Consider the following 26,501-nt stretch of genomic DNA (forward strand, 5'->3'; position numbering starts at 1 on the left):
AGTTTAACATCAGAAGCATCACCAAGGCTATCTTCCATCTTTGTTTCCAGGCATACACATAAATGCTAGTAATTTAATAGTATTCAAATAAAATGCCTAGTCATTTATAGATATCTCGTGGTTCCCTTCCAATGAAATGGCCAAAAAATTAGGAGTGCATATTTGAATCACACAACCTGACGATAACTGTGCACCTCTAGAGCTTGAAGAATATCTTTGACTGGTTCCTTGTGGAACATTTACATTAGCTAACATCAATTGCCTGGCCTACCTTGGCCTCCTAAAATATGATGATTTTTCATCAAGCCCAATTTTGAGGTGTAAAGGCTGTTAATATTTTCCATATAGACTGGCATGTAAGTTTAGGAACCTATTTGAATAAGTATTTGCACTCTTTGCTTCCTGATTGTACACCATGATCCATCATCAGGACAGTGACCTAGGGAAGAGAGAAGGAGTGAATAGAAGATCAAGACCAATGGAAGGAGTGGTGTGGGTTTAATGAGAAATGGAATTTTTTTTTTTTGTTTTACTTCTCTGACTGTCGCAATTGTGACACCAATCCCAAAAATTGCGACACAATTTCTGTCACATCCATAGCAACCCCATCGCAATTACTGGAGTTGGCATTGCAATTGCGATGACTTGGTCAAGTATTGTGACGGGGTTGTTGTAGATGCGACAACAACCCCATCGCAATTGTGAAGGAAAGCACAAGAATTATGACGGGGCTGATATCAATATATGTGTTTGCATAGCAATGGATAGGCATCGTAATTGCAATGGCAAAGAATAGACGTTGTCATTTGCGACTAAATAACTATGACATCTATGTCTGTCGCAGTGGCAACACATTGCTGTCGTAATTGTGACACATAGCTGTCGCAAATTGATGCCAAATCTATTAGTGGATCTCAAGTATAGTCTTTGTCTCTTCAATCTTCTTCACCAATTCAACTTGTGAAAGTGTTATATCACTTGATATTTTCTCATTGACTTTTCCTTGGAATTTCTTCTTAGACCATTCCATGAGTTTTACATTGGTTTCATGGTCTTCATTTTTCACCTGTTCTATAATATCTGACAATTTTTCCAATATTGGCTTGGTTTCATCAGGTGTTTGCAAGTTGAAGGCATCCAAAAATATACCTTTAATTTTATGTAATGCTTGCTTCTATTTATACTCTTTCCTGAGTATCTCCTGATTCTTTTTCCTTTCCAATGCCTACTACATGATGTTTATCTATTCAAGGCTCATGGTTGCATAATCAAATTTTGGTATCTCTATTTCTTCATCTAACGTAGGGTCTTCATAGTGGAGTACCCTTTCAACCTTAGTAGAGCTCAAGCCTAGTCTAGAAATTTGCAATGGCATTGCATCAATGCTCAACTTCTGAAGGACTTGTGTAGGAGTGCCAGGAGTTGGTAGATTAACTAATGTCTAAATGGCAGCCTGCTCCTCTTCCTTTGGTGTGTCCTTATCTTCATTTGATCTCCATGGATCAATCACAATCAATTGGGGTGTACCTTTAGTTTGTTCTGTAGGATTAGATTTATTAGTCTTTCTTGTTTTCTTTGTTGATGTATCTTTTTCTTCTTTGGGAGTCAGCTTCTACTGCATTGTGTCAACTGTTCCTAATGTGTCAACTATTGGAAATCGTAATGGAAGCATTAGAAGTTGAGCACTAGTAGTTGTAGAGATGATAGAAGGTGATTCTTGTGGATTCACATTATCTCTAATTGAATCAGCTAATGCCTTTTGCAACTCATCCACATTAACCAATACTGGATTTGTACATAACTTAGCTTGTTGAGTGGATTGATCAAGGATCTTCTTGAGATCCTCTGTAGTTGGTGGATTGATGTTCTGACAAGATCTTTCAGGAACATCTTTCATAGTTATGGTATTTGCAGATGTGGTGATGACATGTGGAGGGCTAGGAGGTGGAAATTGTGTGTCTTGCACACTCTATTCTTCTTGCTGTTGTTGTTGATCATCTATTGCCATTTCATCTCCTTTTTTGTCTCCTCCTCTTCTCCTTTTTCCTTTTCTTCTTCCTCTTTCTTCTCTTCTTCTCCTTTCTCTATTTCCTTTTCTTCATTTTGTTTCGCTACCTTCTCCTTCTCACTAGCCTCTAACTTATCTACATTATCATCTTCTTCAATGTTGTGTCCCTCTTCTTCTCCATCCTTGTCAATATTCAAGTTATATATTGACTTCCACAATCTTGTGGATTTGTTTACAACTTCTTCAATTGTGTTTTGCAAAATGTAGAAGACTCTATATTTTGGTGCAAACTTGCCCCCATGTTTCTTATTCACCTTAGCAATTTGACCTCTAGTAAATTCTAGCATCACTTGTGCCAATGTGGATTCTCTTATTTCTTTTTCCTTTTTCAAACAGTAATGCCACTTATTTTCAGTAATTACATACAACTCCTTGGGCATTATATTGTCCAATTCAAGAGGAGTACTCTTGAATTCAGCCATCATGGCATATATTGATTCTGCTACCTTATTATAATCCTCTCTACTTAATTTATTGAAATCAATACCTTTTAATTCAAAAAAATCTATATTCTTTCTAACATTATTACAAATTTTATCAATATTGGACTTGGGAACATGGCTTACCACTCTAAATTGGCTTATATCTTCTGATTTTGTTCTTTCCTCATCATTAGATTTTTGTTTTGCAACATATTTTCTCCTTGGTTTCTTCTGCATTGAACCAGTCTGCTCAATAGCCTTCTTCTTCTCTTTGACTTTTTTCTTTTCCTTTTGAGGTGAGGCTCTTGTGGTGGCTCTTTTCATTGGTGTTGGCTTGGTTTGGGTTGGCTTTGCAACCTTTTTTTCTTTGGCTTGGGTTGTAGGCTAAGCTTTGGCCTTTCTCTTCTTGGGCTCATCTTGAGCTGGTGCTTCCTCGGCTTCTTCTTCCTTGGCACCTTCTTTGTTTTCTTCATCCTCACCTAAGCCTTGTGTAATCTGTAGTGGGCCTTGCCACTGTTCATCTTCTTCACTCTCATCTTCTTCTTCTTCTTCTTCCTCTTCCTCTTTAGTATCCCCTTCAATTCCTTCTCCAAATTTCTTCTTCAGTTTCCTCACCAGTTTATCCTTCCTTTTTATCACAGACATTGTCTTCAACTCTATTTCAACTTTGGATTTCACATCATATGTTCCAAAAATTTTGGTATTCTTATCAATTTCCTCTACAAGCAATGTTGTGATTGTTTTTGATGCTTCATCAATGTCTAGCTCATATCCCAATTGTCTTATCCATCTAACCCTTGGAACTGCTACTTGGATATAAGTGTGATCAATATCAACTAAAAAAAATATATCATAGATATGTTGATCCACTAAGGAAATTGGTATCCTAAGCCTTTGTTTCATGGAGTTCTTGAAATCCTCAAAGAAACTTGTCATTTTAGCTTCAAAGTTGTCTCCCATTCACTCAATGTACTCATTAATTTGAGTAATAGCTGACTTGTTTGATTCCCAATTAAATTTTCCAATAGAGGGAAATTCTTCCAAAACATAGAAAAATATATAGACTAGGACTGATCCAAACTTACACTAAGAACCTTTTGATCTTCCGATTGCTCCCAAATTCTTCATGGTCTATTGTAACAACAATTTTGCTAGATCATATGTATGATCTTTCTTGACAAGTTTGTAAGCCACATCCATAGCATTGCAAGGAACACTATTCAATCTACTTGATTAATAGAACTTGTGAGATATCACTCTCACTAAAAAATCCAGAAGGGGATCTACAATAGTATTAATAGTCATGCCCCTTTTGTTTCATTTAGCCCAGGTGTTCTTTTCAATAGCTTCCTTAGAATCACTTTGCAAGGTCTTATACTGATCTAGGGTTGGAAAACCTATAACCCTATACATGATTCTCTTTGTTAACTTGATAGGTCCTCCTTCTAGCCATAAAAAACCATTATGTATTCTACTTAGGACAATTCTTATCCACCTAGTTTTGAAAACTGTGGGGAAAACTAGGGCATGGGTTAAACCCTTTTTCTCAGCTATTTGAAATTATTGCTTCAACACTTTGTTATCACATAGTTTGTCATATGCTTGAAAAATCTCTAGGTCTCCTATTTCTCCTACCTTACAATTGTAACACTTCCTCACATTCTACACCATCATGACATTGGGTAGAATAATTGAGAGTACACCAACAGGGTTGTTCTTATATGCAGCTTCTGGAATTGGCCTAAAATCAAGTTGTTTAACCTCATTGCTAACTAACTAAACCTCAAAACCTTGCTTTTCCTCAAGGCTTTTAAAACTAAATGCCATTTTGTAAATCTAGGGTTTCAAAAGATATAAAACTTTATAACTGTGCAACTCGACAGTTGAAGAATACCTTAGATCGATGAAAACAACGTTTGATCCTATCAAAATCCATGCAAAAGCCTCAATGTTGTTCGTCAATCACTTCTGCACTCTTCTTGTTCTTGCTCTACATTCAAATGATGAGAAATAATCAAAATTTGACCTTATACTCTTTCAGAACCTAGCATTAAATGCTTAGTGCATATATAGTTGTACACTCGGCTCTTGAAGATTTCAACATAACTCAACTTCCATTGGTTTTCCATAACTCGGCTCCAACTAGATTTCCTCTTCACTCGGCATGCACTGACATTTACTTAGAATCTAAGGATAGCTCAGAAACACTAGCAAAAATTTTAAGTTTTAACTTTTCATCTTTTCTCATGTTATTTTCTTCTTTGCAGTGCTTGTTTGTCTTGGGATTGATGTATGATAAAATCTTGTAACTTAGTCCCTTATGCCTTCTCTTTCTTATTTTGATGAAGTGTGATCACTTGACCTATTAGGTGAAGTGATCCCTTCATTTGATGTGCTAACCTCATCTTTCTTCTTCCATGTCTTGTTCATTTGTCCTTTAACATGTTCTATAGCCACCTTCTATTTTCCTTTGTTGACTTCTGACTTGGGTGCCTTTGACCTTGTTGAGCAATTCCTGTTAATATGACTAGTCTTCAAGCAACTGAAACGTGTAGTTTGGCTCAACAATCTATTCTAGTTCCCTCTGAAATGTGTCCTTATGCAATTTTTAGGAATGTGTCTATATTCTTGACAATAGTGATAGTTATACCTAGTTTTATAGTCCCAATTGTAGTGATGACCATGGTTACTTTGTCTTGTTGCCTAATTTGATGTCCATGTAGACTTTGATCTGCACCCACATGCTCTATGTCTATACTTCTTGTAATTGTAGCACTGACCTTCAAATTTTGGTGTTCTGATAGTCCTAGTCCTATAGTTATGTGCTTGATGTCCTTGCTTTTTGCACTTATGACAATAACTTGCATTCTTAGGCTTACCATGCTTATGGTCATTCTTTCTCCTACATACATTAGAAGTCTGTCCCTTTTTACCACAGAAATGACAAGTAGGTTTAGTTTTCTTACCTTTGTTACTCCTTTCTTCTACAGTCTTGGATGATTTTCCTTGTTCAGTGCTAGTGTAACCAAGTCCTGAAGTATCATTACTAGCCCTTGGTGATTTCAATAGCTACTCAAAGTACTCGATTGCCTCATTGGGTTTGTTGAAGCTTTCTACAACTTCCTTCTCTCTTTCTAGGTCATTTTGTAGTTGTTCATTCTGCATCTTTAGTGTAGAGATCTCAATGTCTTTCATATTCAGCTCATGATGTGCATTCATCATCTGGCTTAGGGTGTCTAGCTGCATGTTTGAGATTCTTTCAAACTCAATTGTCTTTTCCTCCAATCTATTAATAAGATTTCTCTTGTCATCTTCTATCATGGCTTTTTCTTCAACGACTCTTTTCTTCTATTAAGTTGCTTCACAAAGCATCATGGCTTGTGATTCTTGTTCAAGCTTGAGTATTCTAATTTCTTCTACTTGAGTTCTATTTTTCTCCATCAATTCTACTATTTCTACATCAAACTCTTTGGAATTTCCATTTAAAAATAGATTTGAGGTGTCAATCTCCTTGTACTGTGTGTCATTCTCAACTATGGCAATTTCTTTTCTTCTCTTAAAGAATTTTCTCAATTCTTCTCTGGCTTCCTCCAAGTTATGTAGAGAAAGGTGCACATCAATCACCTGATTCTCTATAATCTTCCCAAGTTTGAAGACTTCCATCTTCATATCTTTCCTTAAATTGTTAGGAATCTCCTTGTGAGAACCTTTCTCTAATACCAATTGTTGGAATAATCAAATGGGAAGAGTACTTCTGAGAGGAGGGGGTTGAATCAGAAGTATCACACTTTAACCTTAAGAACTTTTAACTAAAAATAAATTGCATGCATGTAAACATATCAATTAAGCATAAAGTAAACACATGCATCAAAACACATAACACCAAATTTGGTAACCCAGAAACCCTCCAAAATGAGAAGGTAAAACTAGGGTGGGGATGACACCCACAAAATATCACTACAACAATTATGTTTAACCACTTTCTATGGTCTACCCTATTAAAAGCATACCCTGTTAAAGGCTTTACAATGTATCAATAGTGACATATTTAAAAGATTTACAAACACTTTACATGAAGGGTCATGCTATTAAAGGATTTTATTATCTTGTCAAAGGTTCTACAACCTAGCTATTAAGCTAACCTATCAACATAGTATTTTCTTTCTAATACAATTGCTAGAGAGTATTAGATTAATAAACTTGATAGCTTACAATCCTTGATTATTGAATTCAGGCACTTGATCTGCTCTCTCTAATCTTAATCCTTTGAGATCTTATATTTTTTCGATGCCCTTGCTCTATTCTGATCAACTAAATATACAATATTGATTCGATCACTAAGTCTTTAACACCTCTGCTACTTGCCCTTTCTACAATTTTCTTACCTCAATTATTCATCTTCTTAGCAACTTCAAATTGAGGGGTCTTTGTCTTCTTATAAAGGCTTCAAAAAATTAGGGTTTGAAATGAATCTACGAGCTAATTTTTTTTTCTCAAATCCTTGGATTTATCCTATTGGTTGCATGCAATCTCCACTTTTCTTATTGGCTACATGTTGGTTGCATAGGTAAAAGAAAATATTTGAACTTATTAAAATCCTTCTAGATTCATCCAAAAATGGTTTGTATCTAGGTTTGTGAAGGCACAAACTCATATGTTATTCTATGTTACTCAATACATACTAGATTACTAGTGCTCAACACATGTAGCGTTCTAGCTTGCTCAGCACATGTAGCATTCTAGCTTACTCAACACATGTAGCATTCTAGCTTTCTCGACATCAATTATGACTCAGCACATATAGATCACTCGGCACTTGAAGTCACTAGGCACTTGTATCATGCTCGGCACCTGAAGTCACTCAGCACCTATTAGAATTTTGGCTCAGCACATACTATGGCTTAACATATATAGTGTACTCAACTTTTATATGAAAATTGGTTAAGTGTGTTGACACTTAGTTGTCAGAACCAATCTGAGACCAACATCATATGTATTGAATTTTGTAACAGACTCCTAATAAGGTCTATCCTCTAACAAGAAATATTTATATTAGTACATCATCTTGTGGGTACCATCCCCACCTAGGTTTTCCCTCTTATCAAGGGTTTCCCTAGTTAACATATCTAGTATTGTTGTGTATGATTATCTTGTTGTGCTTTAAGTTTATATTACTCATATGGTTAAGATTGTTTAAGGTTGTTAATTATGGTATTAGTAGGATAGCTAATTCAACCCCCCACCAAACCCCCACCCCCCCTCTCAGGTATATCAGTACTATATATTCTAACAATTGGTATCAAAGCCTCAGGTCCTTGAATAATAAGCTTAACAACTTTGGGAGATCAATGGTGAATATGTTCAAGAAGGATAGTTCGAGATTTGATGGGGCCAACTATGATAGTTGGAAGGAGAAGATGAAGACTTGTCTATTGTGCATGGCTCCAAGATATTGGATCTTGACAAAAAAACAAAAGACAATCATTGAAGAAGAAAATATTGAAGGATGTAGTAAAGAAGAGAGAGATCTATTAATGTGTAACATGAGAGAAAGAGAAGCCCTACTAACAGATCTTCTAGAGAATGAGTACAATTAGGTGAAGTCACTTGTAACATCTCATGAAATTTGGAAAGCATTAGAATCTACTTTTGAAAGTGGTGATCATGCAAAAAGAATGAGATTATAGAATTGGATATGTGCATTTCAAGATGCTAGAATGATGGAAGATGAATCTCTAAGAAGTTATATTGGTAGAATATCAAAAATGGTTGCAAGAATTTGGTCTCATGGTGGAATAAAGGAAGATGATGAAGTCATATGGAAGATCTTGAAAATTTTGATACCACCATTCAAGCTGATAGCTCAAATGATTTAGTTAGTGATGCACTACACTAAGGAAATATTGCTTGGAAGATTAAAATCTATAGAAGTAGATCTGAGATAGTTTGGAGAACTTACGAGAGTCAAAATAGCCTTTAGTGCCCTAAATATTTGACCTAATTTGACAAGGAGTGCAAGCACTCATGGATATTTTGTTGGCGTCAATAGAGATGATAAACACAAAAAGATTGAGGAAGGAATAGCCCTTCTGGTGAGAAGAGAAAAAGATGGTAAGAATATCTATAAATGTTGGACTTGTAATGAATTTGGTCATTATGCATCTAAATGTCTTAAAAGAGAGAAAAAGTATAAGGGAAAGTTTAACCCTAGAAGAGATAGAGATAGAAATTATTTGTGTGCAAATGAAGATGAAGAATTTGATGAAAAAGGTCAAAGTGAAAGTGATGATGAATTAGGATTTGTGGCTATAAAGGAGGAGGATCCTGATAGATAAATTAGAGAAGAAAGAGCTCTAGTTAACAAAGTGGAAAAGAAGTCTGATTGGATAATTGACAGTGGTTATTCACATCACATGATTGGTGATATCAATAAATTTGTTAAGTTCAAGAATCATGATGAAGGTATTGTTAGAGGTGGTAACAATGTAGCCTGTCATATAACAAAAGTTGGATCCATTACTCTTGATGGTAAAACTAACACTAATGATCTCTATTTTGTTGATGGATTCAAGCATAACTTGTTGAGTGTTGGAAAATTGGTGGACAAAGGTTATCTATTGATGTTCACTAACAATACTTGCACTATAAAAGATAGAGATGGTAAGATGATTGGAACTGGCACTAGATCTAGAGATAATGTATTTCAATTGAATCCTACTGAGATGAAATATTTGGTAGCTAAAGTGGATAATAGTTGGTTGTGACTAGAATATTTTGCCACATAAACTTTGATAATATTGTGAAGGTTAGTGGAACTTTTGCAGTTAGAGACTTGCCTAAGATTGTTAAGCCTACTAATGTTGTGTGTAAGGAATATTTTTTAGCTAAGATAAAGAAAGTATGATTCCCTAGCAAGAAGTTCACTACCACAAAGAAGCTAGAGATCATTCACATAGATCAAAGTGGTCCTTATAAAGCAAGAGGATTCTATGGTGAAAGGTATTTTATTAATTTTGTTGATGATTTCACTAGAATGATGTGGGTAGCATTTCTTAAAGAGAAATCTAAAGCTTTTGAGAAGTTTAAGATATTTAAGAATAGAGTTGAGAATGAATTTGGAGATAAGATTAAGTGTTTGAGATCTGATAGAGGAGGAGAATTCAGCTCTAGAGAATTTAACATAATTTGTGAAGAAAATGGAATCAAAAGATAGCTATCTACACCTAGAACACTTGAGAAAAATGGGATGGCTAAAAGAAGAAAAAAGTGTAGAGTAGAAGCAGCTAGAGTGATGTTATTTGAGAATGATGTTTCTAAGATATTCTAGAGAGAAATAGTTAATATAGAAATATATACTTTGAATAGAGTACTGTTAGTACCCGATATGGTCACAGTTTCAAAACTTCAAGTTCAGAGTTTTTGAACCACTTCAAACTGAAGTTTGAAGTAGTTCAAAGTGCTTCAAAGCAGTTCAAATGGGTTCAAAACAAAGATTGGTTAGAAAGTTCAATGGTTCAGTATAGAGATTTAGAGGCCATGTTTTGGAGATGCTCCTTGTTCAAGGAATAAAGTACCATTATAGTGAATCTTCAAAGTTCTTTTCAAAGGTTTGAAATGATTCAATATGCTCATGTAGATCGAGAAACAAGAAACAAGATTTAGGCTCTTCAAGTTTGATGATCCGATGCAGGGGTATAACTGGTTCAATGGTTCAAAATGGTCCTAAGCAGATTGTCTTATTGCCTGGTGATTCTATTCCTCATTCAAGTTTTAGGTTTCATTCAAAAGTCATGTTGATTCAGATAATCGAAGATTCGAGATCCTCTTTTCAAAGTTCACATATTTCAGCTTCACATCTGTCATTGAGGCAATGTAGTGACATTAATAAATTCATGGTTAATGATGAAGATCAAATATGCACAATTCAGATGGTGAATGGAAATAATCAAAAACCCTAGTCATTCCACAAAGATGAGGAAAAACACAAAATACTGCTAGAATGATTCATTATCAATCATCGGCAAATGGACCCTATGAAAATGATTGGTTTCCAATTTGACCTTTGTGGATAACTGTGGGTGGAATTATTAATAATAGAATGATTGATAAAATAAGGGAATATGTGGTCAAATGAAGAGAGCTTCAATACAATGAATGTGTGTGGGAAGTTGAAAAAGATATATCTTCATTGAAAGATCCAATTCAAATAAAGATTAGAGGATCCCACTACAGGAAATATCATAATTAAAAACCACAACTTTCAGATCAAAAGCAGCAGTGCAATCATTGAATAAATCTTTGAAGAAAATAAGCCTGTGAGTGCTTTGAAATGTTTAACTAACGTGTGCAAATTGGTGCATCAGTTGCTATGGAATGAACAAAATGATAATGGAGGAGAACATAGAGTTGGCAAAGCGCAGGGTGCTGACAAAGATTTGCATGTCTTCATCGGGTGGTGGATAGAAACAAGGTTGTTAAGGATGGAGATCCTTCTTGTAGGTCATATATAACTGGGATTTGTTGTATTTGAAAGTTTATCGTGCTTTACAATTATATTGTGTTGCACTCCCATCGTGGAGAAATGGTGTTGGAACTCGCGGGTTCTCTCATTGTAGAGATTAATAATTGCAGAGAAGACACTGGATTCTGCAACATCTGATACAGCAGTGAGCGCAATGTATCTCTCTCAAGTCTAGGAGTATGTGGAGTTCAAAAGAGAGACACTTATGTGATAGGAGCTTTTCGTGGCAGTGTTAAGACAATCTTGCTCTGCGACTCTATCATATCTAAGTGTTCTTGGAAGGCCATTACATGAAGGGAATGTTACAATAACCATCCAAAGATGTAGCTCGGGTTGGGAAAAAGCTCTTCATTTTTGTATATAATATGCCTTCACATATTATGCCCTCTCCTGATTGATGGAAACAGACCCGCAAGCCAAATACATAAAGGCTCCAAGCACAGAAAGAAGACTACTACGAAAACATGCATGTGTATTTTTGTGATGCCGAAGCACTGGGTATCTATTCTTCGAAGTAAGCTAAGCCCACATCCAATTTCTAAAAAATGTGATGGTAGAACTTGGAAGACTTCTTATTTATGTCACCGAGAGGAGGGTAGTGATTACTTTGGAATGCTAAAGCATGATAAAGACCAAATTTGAATAATGACTTGGTAAGATGAAGATAGGTACCCGTGAATGGAAATAGACAGTGAGGAGAAAACTATACTATATTATTTTATTCGACATGATATTGGTCTTTAATACATTACCTTTCCTTAATAAAAGGATATGTAACATTATTTAAATAATTGGGGGCATATCAAAGGAAGAGTTTTGATAACTAAAAAGCGAACAGATCTTAAGAAGTCAAATAGATCACGGAAATAGAAGGAGGAAGCGAAAAGGATTTCCAAGAATCAGTTATAGAAATTGAATAGTTTGCACGCAAATTCTATATATGGTGAAAGCATCAAACAAAAAGAGGTTCCACTTTTTCTTTCAGTAGCTACAGACTGTGTGCTGTGGGTATGGGGAGATTTTTCAGTTCTGAGGGAAGGAATATAGACTTTGAAGCTGTAGCAGAACAGAGCTTTATTTGCTAGACTTTGTGTTAGTGATTAAAGGGGATTTTGATTTTGAAATGTAATATAGGGGAGATGGTTTTCATTTTCTGATGCATGTGTAATAGGATCTTTGTAGTCTTTTATATCTTAAAGAAGGGAAGTTTGAAAGAAATCTGCAAATTGGAACTTTGAGTCCATGTAGTTTTTTCTTTCCACTAATGGTTATGTTGTTGTAACTTTCAGTTTTCTTTAAGTGCATCAGATGTGCTATTTTCTATATGCATTGGATATCAGGATCTTCTGGAAGCTTTGATTTTTTTTTCCTCAGGAGAATGGGAATCATTCTTTAACTTTATCCTTTGTAATGTAGTAAATAGCAGGTTAACTTTGTGTAATCTATTTCATTCTGTATCCTTTCTTTTTAGTTCTTAGGTTTCACATCTACTCTGTGTTTACAGGTAGATGTTAGATATCCTTTCGTGTTTTCTGGTAAAAGCACTCACATTTAATTCACTATAAATCTTGCACGGGGAGTTGTACCCAATAAAATTCAGAGGAAGGTTATTAATCTGATAATAACCTATCCAACTGTTGGTGTCAAGTTGTCCTTTCACTTGGGCATTCAGGGTCTGATTTCCACATATTCTCTTGAAGGACAATCTGTTCACTAACAAGTACATATTAGAAAAGGTATGGACAAGACACCTTATGAACTATGGTTTGGACATTCACCATTAGTCAAATATTTTAGGATATTTGGGAGAAAATTTTATATTAAGAGAGATAATGACATTGGTAAGTTTGATCCAAGAAACAATTAAGGTATGTTTCTTTGCTATTCATTGAAAAGTAAGGCTTATAGATGTTTCAACTATAGAACAAAGACAATAGTTGAATGCATAAATGTAAGGATTGATGAGAAGTTTGGAACCAAATAAATTGAAGATGGTTTTCTAATTATTGTAATATTTGTTGATGACATCATTTTTGGAGGTAATGATTAAGCTAGTGATAAATTTGTTGAGGAGATGAAAAATGAATTTGAAATGAACATGATAAGATAAATGGAGTTTTTCCTATGTTTGCAGATTATGCAGAATAATGATGGTATATTCATTTCACAAGCTAAGTACCTAAAAGATTTGTTGAAATGGTTTGGTTAAAATATTTGGTTTGGAAAGTTGTAATCTTGTTGGCACACCTATGATAATTGGTCACAAGTTATCTAGCAAAGATGAGATACCTATAATGGACCAGAAGAAGTATAGATCCATGATTAGACATTTATAGTATCTGACTCACACTAGACTAGATATAGCAAATGCAGTTAGGATTGTAGCTAGACTTCAAGCTGATCCTAAGGAATATCATTTTGCAATATTGAAGAGAATATTCAAATATCTAAAAGGGACATCTGATTATGGAATTTGGTATGATATATCAAGTGATTTCACACTTTGTGCATATACTAATGCTGAGTGGGTAGGCAATATGGATAACAAAAAGAGAACCAATTGTGGAGAATTCTTTCTTGGGAAAAGATTGGTTTCTTGGTTAAGAAAGAAGCAAGATTGTATTTTGCAGAGTATTGTTGAGGTAGAGTATGGTGCAAAAGCAACTCTAATCAGGTTATGTGGATGAAGCAGATGTTGAAGGATATCAAAATTGAGATTGAAGAACCTATTATAATTTACTATGATAACACAATTACAATGAGTATGTCTAATAATATTGTATTTTATTCTAAGACCAAGCATATGTCTATTAAGTATCATGTGCTGAGATAGAAAGGACTAGATAAGAAAATCAGACTAGAGTATGTAAGTACTAATAATTAGATTGCAAATATCTTTATGAAGCCTTTTCCTAATCATATGTTTGAGTACTTGAGAGGCATGCTTGGGGTTATGTCTCTGCCTACTTCTGAGTAGTTGATGCAGAAAGTACATCAATCTAGTGGTGCAGAGCACTATTATTTTATTAGACTAAATGATGATGCTTCCCATATGGGGGAGTAGTTGGTATGTACTGATTCATTGAGGACTCTTGGTATTTGGTATTGAACAATGTCTTTGGACACTCGAGTTGGTTGATGAGTTGGAGTAGCTGATTAACAAATTGTACATTTAGATTGAGGTCTTTTACATTGATGTCAATGGGGGAGAATATGCATGAAAAACATTTCCTAAAAGCATGGGGGAGAGTATGCATGAGATGAGGATGGAAGCAGTAGCAGAGTACTACTTGGTATTCATGGAACCTACATATTTCTCATCTATGTTTTCATCAATACCAAGGGGGGGATTTTTAGTGTGAATGCTAATGATACTACTTTGGGGAGTATCTTGAGCATTGGAGAGTATTGACATGTTGCATTCATGATTGTGTTTGTCATTGATGTAAACATAGCATTATTTTTGTAAAGACTGGTTGAGTAGTAGATAGAGATCTTGATGGTACAGACAATGGTTTGATTGTTTGGTCATTTGCAGTTATGGACATGTACAATATAGTGTCCTAATGACATGGTTAAGTGCATAGAATCTGAGTCAAAGACATACGAAAGTTGTACCTAATTTACAAAGAGCAGTTCAGAGATAAAGTAATTAGAAAGAAGTTCATATTGATTGTTGGCTATCTTACATCTGGGATGTAATGAAGAAATGCATAGTTAGGTAGTGATAGAGGATAGTTAGATGATGACGTTAGTGAGTGTGCAAGCCTTAGTATCACATGTGTGAATTTTTTATAGACAATAAGCATACAGGGCTATTGTAATTGCAATTAATTAATTGTCTTATTTTAATTAATTTGGAAAGCCTCAAGGCCAACTCAAGGAATTATTTTGAAGATACAATATAAATTAAATATGTTTTCCTTGATTGTAAAGTGTTTTGATCATTGTGAGAAGTGCGAAGTACAAAAAAAAGAAAAGTGCTTACTGAATGTGTGTAAGCAATCCAAGGGATTATTGGATGCAAGATTTGAGATTTTGTTACAAGATCTGAAGGAGCAAAAGTCTAGTTGACAGGACAAAGACAAAGGAATAAAGTAAATTTTAGTTATATTATTCTACAAGTAATAATACAGAGATCATTTGGACAGTGGGTTCATTAATCTTGCCCTTGAATTTATTTGGGTAGTGGGTCAAGCTGTCTTCCACAACTCTTAATAGGGATTCAAATTCTCCTAATAGAGATTCATATGTATTGAATGTTGTAATAGAGTCCTAATAGGGTCTATCCTCTAAAAAGGAATATTTATATTAGTACATCAACTTATTGGTACCATCACCACCAAGGTTTTCCCTCTAATCAAGGTTCTCCCTAGTTAACATATCTGGTGTTATTGTGTATGAGTATCTTGTTGTAGTTTCATGTTATATTACTCATATGATTAATATTATTTAAGGTTGTTAATTGCAGTATTAGTTAGATAAGGGATTCAACCCCGACCACCACCCCCCCCCCCCCCCCCCCCCCCCTCATAGTTATATTAGTGGACTATATATTCTAACAATAAACAATACTATTCACACCATCCATTGAGATCATTTGGAGAAAAGAAAAAACAAGACACCATATGAACTATGGAATGGTCATACACCAAATGTACGTTACTTCAAAGTATTTTGATATAGGTTTTATATTCATAAAGATGCAAGGAATGAGAAGTTTAATTCAAAAGGTGATGAAGGTATGTTCCTAGAGTACTCTACTAGGAGCAAGGCTTACAAATGTTTGAACAAAGTGACTAACACAATGATTGAAAGTGTAAATGTTAATGCAAATAAGAATGATGAGGAAAGAAAAAATAAACCTAAGAATTACAACATGTTTGTGTATTTTTATGATGATGTGGTCACTTTTGTACCTCAACACTAGACTAATTCATTATAATGGTACACTAAGAAACAAGAAAAAGCTACCAATCAACAAAATGCTACTCCTAAGCCACAGATAGAAAAACCCTAGCAGAATGTTGAGCCCCAACTGAGTGAAGATAATGTTGGAGATCATAGAGTTGAACCTGTCTTAGCAAAGTATGTGAGAAGTAATCATTCACAAGATCAAAAAATTGGATACAAGAGTGTTGGAATAATGAAAAGAAGTAAGGTAAAGGACAATACATGTGTGATTGCTAAATTTGAGCCTACAAGAACTATAAAAGTTACACTTGGTAATGATGACTAGATCAATATTATGAATGAGGAAATAGATTAAAGAAAAAAAAACACATGGACACTAAAAAGACAAGAATTTAATTGAGACCAAGTGGATATTCAAGAACAAATTGAATTAGAAAGGTGAAGTTGTGAGGAAAAAAGCCAAACTAGTTTGTAAAGTTTATTCCAAATAAGAAGAAATTAATTATGGTGATACCTTTGCACCTGTCGCCAAATTGGAAGGAGTCAAAACATTGTTGGCATTTTTGAATGGAATGTAAATGGATGTCAATTATACATTTGTTAATGGAATACTAGAAGAAGAGGCCTACATTAAACAACCTGAAGGACTTATGGAACCAAATTAGAAGCACCCAGTATGAAAACTAAATAAGAGATTTAAAGTCTATCAAAAGGATGTTAAGTCTACATTTTTTAATGGAATGCTAGAATAAGAGGCCAATATTGGACAACCTAAAGGATTTATGGAGCCAAATCAAAAGCACCTATTATGCAAACTAACCAAAGCATTGTATGGATTGAAGCAAACACCAAGAGCATGGTATGAAAGGTTGCAATCATATTTGATCAAGATTCAATTTGTTAGAACAAGTGAAAACAATAACCTATACTTGAGAAGTGAAGTTGAAAACAAGATCCTACTAGCTAAGATATTTTTTGATGATATAATATTTGGTGGTAATGATTTTTTTTGCAAATCATTTTCTGATCAAATGAGAAAATAATTCAAGATGTATATGTTTGGTGAGATCAAAATTTTCATTGGTTTACAAGTTCATCAAATACAAGGTGTTATATGTGTGATCCAAGTTAAGTACATAAAAGAGATATTGAAGACATTTGATATGGATGAGTCAAAGCTAGTTGGAACACCTATGGTCACTGGATGAAAATTATCTAAGGAAGATAACACTACTAAAGAAAATGAAATACAATACATATCAATGATTGGGAAGTTTTGTACAAAGAAAACCTGATATTATGCATACAGTTGGAATATTTGCAAGATTTTCATCTAATCCTAAGGAGACACATATGACTGCAGTTAAGAGGATATTCAAATGCCTAAAAGGAACTAAAGATTATGGACTATGGTACAAACAAGAAGGTGATATGAGCTTAGAGTTTATACTAGTTCTAACTAAGCAGGAAATATTGATGATAGGAAAAGTACTAGTGGTGGAGCTTTCTTTTTAAGAGAAAGCTTGATTACATGGTTGAGCAAGAAAAAAAAATTTGTATATATTAGCCTATTGTTGAAATTGAGTATATTTTTGTTGCTATGAATTCTTCAAATATCATATGGATTAAGAATATGTTGAAAGGTATGCAAGAAGAAGTCATCAAATTAGTTACTATCTATTGTAAAAATACAAGTGCTATAAACATATCAAAGAATTTTGTTATTCATGCAAAAATAAATCACATATCGATCAAGTATCATCAATTGAAAGAAAAATTTCAAGACAAACAAGTAAGACTAGAGTATGTTAAGTCTAAGGAGAAAATTACAAATATATTCACAAAGTCATTACCTAAGGCTACTTTTGAGTATCTAAGAGGTAAGTTAGGGGTCCTTCCCCTATCCAAGGTTCACTAGGATAATATGCATGTTGCATCAATTTATGGATTATCAAAATATCTTTGTGGAGTTGATGCAGGAGTTCACTCTTTAGGGACCTTTTCATGAACTTGTGAAGGTGATTGTAATAAAACTAAATAAATCAATGCATGCAAGGTACAAAGTACTACTACAAGGTTGTATAGGCTTCTCACTAAAATTTATAGTTAACATTAGCATTGTTGTTAAAGGAGGAGATGAGTGAGAAATAAGGGGAGATGAGATAAGAAAGGAAAGGAGACAAGTGAAAAAAGGGAGAATTAATGAACATGTTTCAAGATTGTGTTCAAATGGGGAGAGTCATAAATATTGAGGATGATATACTAAGGGGGAGAAAATGTGGAACTAGAGACCCTAAAGCTAAACCTATTGCTGAGAACCTGAATGAAGTCAGAGAGATGAAGATGTGTTGGCATTTGATGTTTATTATTTCATAATGTTATGTAATGAAATATCTTATGCATTTATGTGTTGCCACCAATTCCAAAGGGGGAGATTGTTAAACCTAAAAGATAATTTTTTTAATGCATGTGAAAGAGTCATATCATTTTCTATGTTTCTATTGATGTCAAGCCTTAGTTGGTCAAACATTATGCTAATTAAGTATAGTGCCATATAATTTTATTAATGAAGAGGATTTGAAGTAAGTATGATGATGAAGTGTTGATAAGTATATGGTATTCAAAGGACACTTGAATGAGTTAGACTCTGACAATATAATGTGTTAAATACAATTGATTAATTGTGTGTTGTTTTTTATGTTACACAAATGTCATATCAGTTGATAGTCAGTGCATGTAGAGTTCACTTGGTCAGTATAGATAGTTTTCCTAGTCTACCATACTTTCTTGAGTCTGTTATGTACAGAAGATAGTATCTACCAAGCTAACTTGGGCATCAAAGGAAGTTAAGTAGAAAAGAGTGTTAACCAACTAGCTCACTCAAGCGTCAAAGGAAGTAAGGCAAAAAAGAGTGTTAACCAAGCTCACTCAGCTAACAAAGGAAAGTTGAATAGAATTAGTATTAACCAAGTTCACTTAGTTATCAAAGGAATTTTGTAAGTTCACAATTTTAATCGAGCTCCTATTGGTTTCTTTAGAATCAATTTCTACCGAGCTGGGTCAGCTACCAAAGGATTTTCTTATTTTGGCATGTAAAGCTTAAATATTTTACCTATTGATTATAGCTAACTGAGGTAATAAATATTGGTTATTCTAATTTGTATTTGAGCCAACTTGAAAGTCTAAAAGCTATAATTAATAGGTCAAGTTGTGATTTCAAATTGTGTTATTTGGAAGTTGAATAAGTTGAAAGAGATAAGATGAGAGAAAGAAAACTTGAAGCATAATCAGGTATCCTTGTGGAGTAGAAAAGTATTATTCAATCAAGAAAGATCAAGTATAAAGCCAAAATAAAGATCTGTAATCAGCAATTCAGTTGCATCATTATTAGGTCATTTCATTGTTACTCTCTAACCATTGTAGCAGTGATCTAAAATCTCTTAACAGAGTTGGTTTAATAGCCATTTGTAAATCCTCTAACAAGATGGCAATTCCATTGAATTGTTTCAAGACCTCTTCCAAGGCCACTTCTAATAGGGTGATTAAATCCTTTAATAGGGTCACACCTAACAGTGTGTTTTGTCATCTTTAACAGGGTTGGCTCCTAACTAAGCTCACTTTAGAAGAGTAAAAAATAGTAACTAGTTACATTGGTGGTTTTTCCCAAATTGGGTTTCCACGTTAAATCCTAGTGTCATATGTGTTCATCTCTTTTCTCTCATGCATGAAAAATTAAGTTTAAGTAATTACTAAAAAAATGTTAAGATCTACTAAGTAATACACATTTATCGAGTTACAAAAATTTATGTATGCTTACCGAGTATTAGCAGTAATCAGTTTTATTAGTCTAAATTTTATTTGACATCTATGGGATCTAGGATTTATTTTAGTAGTAAATGATTCACCCCTCCCCTCTCAGTTACTCCTCTTATATTTCCACCAATTGGTATCAGAGCTTTTGGTGCTTGTAGAGAAGGTTTCAAGGACCTAAGCTAAAGATCAAAATGTCTTACAAGAGAGAGACATTCCAAAGCTAAACAAAGACAACTTTGTAGCATGACAAGGACTTATGAGGCTTCATCTAGCTACCATCAGTTATTCAGGCTACAAATATCTTGATGAAGAATAGAAAACTCCCACTAGAACATTATCAATTGAAGGTATTACTGAGAAAAAGAACCATAACATCATGATGCTTGATATTATATCTGCTCTCAGTTATGTTGAATTTGATGAGGTCAAAGACTGTAAAATTTCTTTTGATATGTGGAACAAACTGAAGATATCTATGGAGGAGATGACAATGTAAGAAAATCCAAAGCAGCGAGTCTTAGAGGTCAATTTGATCAAATAAAAATGAGAGAAGATGAAAATATTGTAAAATATGTGGAAAGAATCAAAGCCAGTGTAAGTGTAATAAAAGCATCTGAAGGAGACATTAAAGAGGAAACTATTGTAAGTAGAGTACTCAAAACTCTTCTTCTTATTTATGCAATTAGAGTATCTAATTTTCAAGAAAAGAGATGTGATCCAAATAATAGGATATGTTTGGATGCCCTAGTAGGAAGATTGACAGCTTTTGAACTAGATAACTTTGATAACTATATTCCTGCTTCCAAGAATATTGAATCTACATTTGAAGCTAAACTCTCACTCAAGGAAAAGGGCAAGAAAATAAAAGATAATCAATCAAGAAGTGAGGATGAAACTAAAGAAAGTTTTGATAGTGATCTTGAAATTTTTGAAGCTCTACTTGCAAAGAAATATTCCAAGAGAAAAGGAAAGTACAAAGGTAAAATCCCTCTAATATGTTTTTCTTGTGAAGAAATTGCTCATATTGTTGCGAGATGTCCAAAAAAAGAAGGCAAGGAAGAGAAGAACAAGTACAAAGGCAAGAAGGAATTCAAAGGTCATGAATCCTACAAAGACAAAGGTAAGAAAACTTGTTTTATGGCTAAAGATTTTGATAATAGAGAAGATGAAATAGTGTATATTGTTGTAAAAGATGAATCCGATGATAAAGGAGATAAGATAGAACTTGTCTCTCATGTTAGCAAAAATGAGACATGGATTATAGATAGTGGATGTTCTCACCATATGACTAGAGATAAAACTAAGTTTGAACACTATGATGGAGGTAGTGTAAGGTTTGGAAACAATGAACCTTGTTGCATAAAAGGAAAAGACCATATCTCATTAACCAATGAACTTGTATGTGACAATGCCTATGGGTTGAAGGACTAAAACATAATCTACTAAGTGTGGCACAGCTGAACAACATTGGATTCAAGGTAGAGGTCATGAATGGCAAGGAGGGACTATTGGATAACAAAAGAAATTTGATTAGATCAGGCATGCAAACAAAAGGTAACCTATTTTATCTTGATCTTGGTGATAGCTCATGTTTTATTGCTCAAGTAGAAGAAAGTTGGTTATGGCACAAAAGACTATGTCATGTAAACTTTGATAATATGGTTAAGATAAGAAAACTTAGAAGAGTAAGAGATATCCCTAGTTTAAAGAAACCTGATGTTGGATTATGCAAAAATTGCCAAATTGGTAAAATGGGAAAGACTAGTATTAAGAGTAAAAACTATCAGTCAGAAGATGTCTTAGAAATTGTGTGTATTAATTTATGTGGACCCATTTGAATAGAAAGTTATAGTGGAGAAAAATATTTCATTATGTTTGTTGATGACTATTTTAGAATGATGATTGTTATGTATCTGAAAGAAAAATCAAAAGCTTTTGAAAAAATCAAATGGTATCTAGCAAGAGTAGAAAAAGAAACTGGAAAAATACTAAAATTCTTAAGATCAGATAGAGGTGGTGAATTCATCTCAAATGAATTCAACAATTTCTACATTGAAAGAGGAATCAAAAGATAGGTATCAACCCCTGGTACTCCTAAGAAGAATGGAATAGTTGAAAGAAGAAATAGATCCATCATGGATTTTGCAAGGACACTAATGATTGAGAAGAATGTTTCTATCAAATACTGGAAGGAAGCTATCAGCACTGTAATTCATACTTTGAACCAAGTTCAATTCAAGAATGAGACAAATAAAACTCCCTATGAACTATGGTATGGCTATAAACCCAATATAAGTTACTTGAAAGTATTTGGCAACAAATGTTATATCTTGAAAGAATCTAGAAAAGGAAAAATTAATGTAAAAGGTGATGAAGGTATATTTCTAGGATATTTCTACATAAGTAAAGCATACAAATGTTTGAATTTTTCCACTCACAAAATCATAGAAAGTGCACATGTAAGAATTGATGAGTTTGCAAAAAGGAGTGAAGATGAAAGGAAAAAGGAACCAGAAGATTAAAGAAGATTTGTCTACTATGAACCTAATACATTTCCAAACAAATTTGACAACAAGGAGACTTCATCTCTCAAACTCCCCAAATATCCAACAGTTACTGAGTTGCAGGAAGTGCAAATTGAGTCAGAGGGACCCAAGTCACATTTAAAGACTACCGAGTTAGTGCATACCAAGTTTGAAGGACTCAAGCCATAGATAGAAGTGAGCCTGAATTTGAGATTCAAAATGAAGATAGTACAATTCATTCAAAAGTCAAAGAACTTGTATTGGCTAAATATGTCAGAAAGCATCATGCACCTGATCAGATCATTAGAGACAAATTAGATGGAACAATGACTAGAAGCAAACTAAAAGGTACATGTTTACTTACTGAATTTGAACATAGAAGTGTTAAAGATGCATTGGACAACAAAATTTGGATTGAGGCTATGAATGAAGAAATAAAATAGATAGAAAAGAATAAAACTTGGACTCTTGTTCCTAGGCCTAAGGATAAAAATGTAATTGGTACAAAATGGGTATTCAAAAATAAGCTAATGAAGATGGAAAGGTATCAAGAAACAAAGCAAGACTAGTATGCAAAGTTTATTCTCAAGAAGAAGGTATTGACTATGGTGAAACTTTTTCCCCTATTGCAAGATTAGAAGGTGTTAGGACTTTACTAGCATATGCAGCTCATAGAGGATTCAAAGTATATCAGTTGGATGTTAAATCTACATTCTTGAATGAAATTATTGATGAGGAAGTCTACATTGAATAGCCATAAGGATTTTTTGATCCTAACAAAGAAGACATGGTTTGCAGACTACACAAAGCCCTATATGGTCTAAAACAAGCTCCTGGTATGAAAGATTACATAACTATTTGATACAGATTGAATTTCAAAGAACTAATGATAACAATAGTTTGTATATCAAGGAAGGACTAGATAAGAAGATTATGTTGGTAGAAATATTTGTGGATGATACTCTATTCACAGGAAATGATGACTTGTGAAAAGCATTTTTAGAGCAAATGAATAAAGAATTTGAGATGTCCATGTTTGGTGAAATAAAATTCTTTGTTGGATTATAAATATAATAGAATAAAAATGGTATCTACATCACTCAATCTAAGTATATCAAAGAGATACTCAAGAAATTTGGAATGGAAGATTCAAAACTAGTTGGAACCCCCATGTGTACTAGACTTAAGCTTACCAAAGATGATGACACCAAAGAAGCAGATCAGACCTTATATAGATCAATGATTGGGAATTATAGTATGTAGTACATACAAGGCCTAATATTACCTTAGCAGTTGGGATAGTGGCAAGATTCTCAACAAAACCCAGAGAAAACTGCATGATGGCAATAAAAAGAATCTTGAGATATTTGAAAAGTACTGAAGACTATGGCTTATGGTACAAACTTGGAGGAAATCTTGACTTGAAAGTATTTGCTAATGTTGTTTGGGCAAGAAATCTTGATGACAGAAAAAGCACTAGTGGTGGAGCATTCTTTCCTGGTAAAAGACTAGTATCTTGGACAAGTAAGAAGCAAAATTGCACATCTCAATCCACAATAGAGGCAGAATATGTGGTTGTAGTGGTGAATTTCTCTAACATTGTTTGCTTCAAAAAATTGTTGGAAGGAATTAAGCTTGAAATTAAAGAACCAATAGTCATGTATTGTGATAACAGAAGTGCAATCAACATATCAAAGAATACAGTGATGCATTCCAAAACAAAGCACATTGCTATAAAATATCACTTTAAAAGAGAATTAGTACAGGATAAGGAAATCAAATTGGAATATGTGCATACAAAGGAATAGATTGCCAATATATTCACCAAGCCATTACCTAAGGATACATTTCTATATCTAAGAGATAAGCTAGGGGTCATTCCCCTATCTGAAGTTCACTAAATAAAGTTTAGTGATGCATCAACAAGAACTAAGTAGAAGATCAATTAGTTGATGTAGTATTAACAAGGAGATATTGTAGATGAATCTTGACTCAAGGTACATTGACACTAATTTGTATTGTCTTTAGCATGTGTTTTCAAAGAGGGAGAAGTTTAGTATCATATCTTTCTAAAATTTTGTAATTCCAAGAAGGAGAAGCTAAGTAGTTCCTTCACAAAGGGAGAATACTATAGAAAAATCAAAGAGGGAGAAAATTTATCAAAGTCCTATTCTCAAATTTTCATTGTGCTATGACATGTTGTGTTGCCATTAATGCCAAAGAGGGAGATTGTTGGATACAATTGATTAATTGTGTGTTGTCTTTGATGTTACACAAATGTCATATTAGTTGATAGTCAGTCCATGCCAAGTTCACTTGGTCAGTAAAGATAGTTTTTCTAGTCTACCATGCATTTCTAAGTTTTCTATGTACAAAAGATAGTATCTATTGAGCTCACTCAGGCATCAAAGGAAGTTAAGCAAAAAAGAGTGCTAACCAAGCTCACTTGAGCATCAAAGGAAGATAAGCAGAAAAGAGTGTTAACCGAGCTCACTTGATTAACAAAGGAAAGTTGAATAGAATTAGTATTAACTGAGTTCACTTAGTTACAAAAGGAATTTTGTAAGTTCACAATGTTAACCTAACTCCTATTGGTTAACACAAGAAATTGCTTCAAAATGAGTTTCTACTGAATTGGGTCGACTACCAAATGATTCTCTTATTTTGGTATGTAAAGCTTAAATATTTTACCTATTGATTCTAGCTGACTAAGGTAATGAATATTGCTTATTCTAATTTGTATTTGAATTGACTTGAAAATCTGAAAGGTATAAGTAATAGGTCAAGTTGTGATTTTAAAGTGTGTGATTTGCAAGCTAAATAAGTTGAAAGAGATAAGATGAGAGGAAGAAAACTTGAAGGATAATCAGGTATCCTTGTGGAGTATAAAAGTATTATTTGATTAGGAAGGATCAATTATAAAGTCAGAATAGAGATCTGTAATCAGAAATTTAGTTGCATCATAATTAAATCATTTCATTGTTATTCTTTAACCATTGTAGTAGTGATCTAAAATCTCTTAACAAAGTTGGTTTAATAGCCATTTGTAAATCCTCTAACAAGGTGGTAATTCCATTGAATCATTTCAAGACCTCTTACAAGGCCACTCCTAATAGGGTGATTGAATCATTTAACAAGATCACACCTAAAATTCTATTTTGTAACCTTTAACAGGGTTGGCTCCTAACCAAGCTCACTTTAGAAGAGTGAAAAACAATAACTAGTTACATTGGTGGTTTTTTTCAAATTGGGTTTCCACATTAAATCCTGGTGTCATATGTGTTCATTTCTTTTGTCATGCATGCAAAATTAAGGTTAAGTAATTACTGACAAAATCTTAAGATCTGCTAAGTAATACACATTTACCAAGTTACAGAAATTTCTATATGCTTACCAAGTATCAACAATAATTAGTTTTATCAGTCTAAATTTTATTTGACATCTAAGGGATCTAGGATTTATTTTAGTAGTAAATGATTCACCCCTCTCCTCTTAGTTACTCCTCTTATATTTCCAACAATAATGTTGGTTTGATTATTTTACATGATTTGATTAAGTGTTGGAATCATCTATAAGAAAGACAATTTGTTTAGTGAATGAAGAATCACATTAGTTGAGCTACTACAATTGTCATTAAGCACCTAAAGAAGAAATGAAGAAAGTATAGTGTCAATCGAGTAATTTTAGTGTTAACCAAGTCTAGTGTTTACCAAGAAATATTTAATGTTAACCAAGCATGAAAATGAAGAAGAATTTAAGAAAAGGTTTAATATGAGGCTTGTATTTGATGAAAATAAAGATTGTTCGAGAATTTTTGAGGTTAATGATGAAGTTTGTTATAATATCAATGGTTGGAGAAATCCAAAGAAGATCTGATGAAGGAGATTTAACAATTGGTAATGGAGCACAAAGTTGAAGGTGGAAGTATATTTCTTGAGTCTCTAGATTCAATGAACATGAACCAAATGTAGATCTAATGATTGTGATCAAGCGGCAAAACCTAGAAAATTCTAGAGGAACAAAAAAAGTGTTATATTTATAGGATGAAAATGACTATTATTGTTGTTGATTGAGATGATTAAGTTGAAGAAGTAAGGAAACCTGAGCAGAATACTATCATGAAGATCAAGAAAAGGAAGTGCTAAGTTGATATGTGAAGTGTATAAATCAAAAACTAAGAGATCAGAAGAAAGAGATTGAATGACACAAAGATCTGAACAAGAAAGGTAGTGCTAAAC

This window comes from Cupressus sempervirens, chromosome 2 (genome assembly GCF_028749045.1).
Source record: "Cupressus sempervirens isolate cs-2001-9-10 chromosome 2, ASM2874904v1, whole genome shotgun sequence".
NCBI classification, from domain to species: domain Eukaryota; kingdom Viridiplantae; phylum Streptophyta; class Pinopsida; order Cupressales; family Cupressaceae; genus Cupressus; species Cupressus sempervirens.